Source organism: Egretta garzetta, unplaced genomic scaffold (assembly GCF_000687185.1).
Source record: "Egretta garzetta isolate BGI_Z169 unplaced genomic scaffold, ASM68718v1 scaffold60, whole genome shotgun sequence".
NCBI lineage: Eukaryota > Metazoa > Chordata > Aves > Pelecaniformes > Ardeidae > Egretta > Egretta garzetta.
In genome coordinates, this window is record NW_009258269.1 from 2,595,199 (window position 1) to 2,598,649 (window position 3,451).

Here is a 3,451-nt window from a genome sequence, read left to right on the forward strand (position 1 = left end):
GCACGCGCAGCAGGAGAGGCGCCCATGGGTGCCCTCCGCTGCGGCACTGCTGCCTCCCTGCACCCAGGACCTCTTTTCCGCGCGCCCACCCAGACACAGCCATATTCGTCATATTTATAAGTGCAAGACAGCGTTACGGCTGCGTGTGGGACAAGGGAGAGGAAGATAGAGTTATCACAGCAGGCAGGAACGCGCGTGGGCACAGCCGGGTCACTCCTATCTGCATTCGGGGGTTCCAAGCCCATGCATCTTTGTAAAGTGCTGCTTGTAATGCTACTATCTAGTGACCTTAATGTCCAGCTGCTGCCTTGTGGATATGAATATCATGAATATCAAAGTCACTGCGGTGTTTACACTGAGTTAGAAAATTGATCCCATCCCACCCACAGGCACCGGCTTGTTTTCCAAGGTACATATCCTTGTTATTAGTAATTTATAGGCAGCATTTGATATTGCAGGCGGGGCGGGGCAAGGCGCAGCGGCAGGAATTGCTGTCAGCGTGGTAAGGTGCGTACGTAACTGGGGGGCCTGAGGATGCTGTTACCTGGCCAGCTCGTACTGTGGAGGACCAGAATGATACCTTTCCTCTTGCCCGTGGCCTTATCTTTCCTCCACTGGCTATAGCAATTCTGCAGAGCCAAAGCAACCTGCTGCTCAAGCTGCAAGCTAACATCACCAAAAAAACATTTCATTTTCTCTTGAAGGCCAGCTGTGAAATGGCACCCTTCGATCTCAGATGCTTTTCTCACTCGTAGCTGGGAGAGCAAATGGCTTCTTTGAACTAGAAGACATCTCGAGCAGGAGCGAGGGCCACCAACATGGCGGAGTGGGAGGCACGAGAATCCGACACTGGGCAGACCTTGCTGAGGCTCTGCCCATCCTAGCGGGGCTGCAGGCTGCCACGTAGCTCAGGTACAACCCGTGCGGTTCAACCCCACGCCACCCAGCAAGGGAAACAGTTGACCAAAATCAAAGTTGCTCAGTGTATACCCAAGTGCTGCGATGATTCCTAAAGAGGCGGGGAGACCAGGAGAGGGTCAGGGGCTTGGGGTGGAGAGGAGCAGGCACTGAGATGGGGCTGAAAGGGGCTGAGCAGCCTCAAACTTCCCTCTGTAAACGATGAATTCAGCGTTGGACCCTGAGAAGCCCATGCACTCTCCCTGCCTGGGGTCTGCTAAGCACCAGCTTGGACCTGGGTTCAGCTGGGCTTTGTCCTCCATCTAAACCCCATCAGTCCTTATCTCCCAAGGCTTCCAGGGGAGGAAGCAGCAGGAGATATTCCTCCGGAGCCACACTGACTGCATGCCCATGGTGAGTTTCCGACCCGAGCCAAGGCGAATTCAAGCTTCAACATTCCCCTTCTTGTGCAAAACGCGGTTGGAGGGGCGAGGGGAGCTGGCGGCTCCCAGCCCCGCGAGGTGGAGGCGCAGACATGACCGGTTTGCCGGTGCCTCGGCTCTGCACGTGCGGAGCCAGCGCCGCGGCACTCTCCCGCTTTCATCTTTGGGGTGGAAGTGCTGCAGTTCTGGCAGTAGCCTGAGGGCAAATTGTTCTGGAAAGTTTGAGCAAAGCAGGTTCAACTGCTTCAAAGAAGGAAGTGGATGACAAAAATACATAATTGCCTTCTTAAGAAAATAAAAAGCAACTTTTTTTTTGGCAGATTGGCAAGTATACACTTCCTACGCACTTTCCCTTCTACCCCAAACATGATTCCAGCCTTATTTTTATTTCAGGAACTGTGAATTATGAAAGGGCTCTCCCCTCCCTCTTCCTCTGCCTTTTTCTCTCTCCCTCCAACTCCTTCTCTCCCTCCCCATTCCTACCCAGTCTTATGTTAGTTTATAACCTTCACATGCAGACCTTGTTCTAATTTACTTTATACACACGTTGCAGGGCCCGCAGGACAAGGAATTGGTTTGCTGCTGCTGTGGCTTTATGAATAAATCCTTTTACAAAACAAAATCCCCTGCAGTGCCACGGCTGGGTGATATGTTTTACTAAATCCCAGTGCTCCTTGTCCCGCACTTTTCCAGGTGCGAGGTGCTTGTGCGTGCCGGGAGCCCAGAGCAAGCTGCCACATCCCCTTGGTTGCCTCCCAGCCTGTGCGATGCCCTTTTGTCTCGCTCTCCTGACACCCCGGGGTGCCTGCCGCTGCCGGTACCCGCTGGCTGCCTGCACGCCGGGGAGCTCTGCCGTGGGTCAGGCTGCTCACCCTTGCGTGGGTGATCATAAACCCCCTTCCTCCCAAGAGGGGAGATGCCGGCCGCGAAGCTGTGCTTGCTGTCGCATGGCCTTTGCGCACATCCAGAGTTTCTCCGGTTAAGCCTGCTCGGAGGACGATGTGGCTGTTGGAGCTGCTGCCCGCACACAAATGCCAACCCGTGCTGACAAACCAAGCCCACGCAGGCAGGCGGCACGGGCTGCTCCCCACGGGTTCCGTTACCGATGCGTGCAGGCAGCAGCACTGCTCTCTCCTCGACCTGCCTCCATCCTCGCAGCCCGACCACTGCAAGGGGCTCTAAAGCCACGGGGAGTAACCCACAAGGCAGGGGAGGGAGGCGGGATGGGTTTGTGGGGGTTCGCAGAGCACCCGTCCCGTGGAGGAAGAGCTGTGGGAGGGAGATGCAAAGCCACGTGTGGAGCAACGGACAGGTAAAGGCTGATCCAAATCAACCTCAGCCCTTGGCTGCATCCGCTATGGTTTATGCCAATGCGCTGGCAAGGCTGAGAGCCAGCATGAAGGACCTGGATGGTGGATGCTAAGGGTCCCTTGGAGCTTCTGGCATCAGGGGAGGTGAGAAGAAAAGGGTTGGGCAGTCTCCATCACGCACAAGGCACTTGACCCCACAACCCTCTGCCCATTAGGTGCCTTGCATGTGACTGTGGTGCTGGGAAACCCCAGCTAGGCTGGCTCGGGAGTGAATTGAGAGCTGCAGGCAGAGCATGGGAAGCCCTGAGAGCTTCCCGCAGCTCGCCTTTGGGACCCTGGCGCTGGGCTGGGGGCATTGCCTAAACACTAAGCACGGGGAATAGTAATGTACCTGGGCACGATGGGTGAAATGCCAGGGGAACACCAGCCACACATCCCCACTCCAGACACGCCAAGGAGTGCTCCTGTCCCGCATGGCCCTCGTGGCCTTTTTGCAATGTGCAGACTAATGCGGCTTTCCCGCTATGCCCAAGAAGACACCAAACTTCCTAAACCAAATCCTTCCAGGACAAGTAATGTATGCAGGAAAATAGCTGTCCATTTAACTCTTCTTTGCAGGAGGGAGGCAGGCAGGGGGCTAATTTTGAATCTCCCTTGAATCTCTGTCCCAGCACTAACTGGCGGTGGGAGCTCTCTCGCTCGGCTCTCGTCCCCTTTGGCCACCCCTCAGGCACCTCAGGCTGCTGAGATGCAGGGAGCCCTGCTCCAAAAGGTAACTGCTGGCATCTGCTGGGCTCAGCA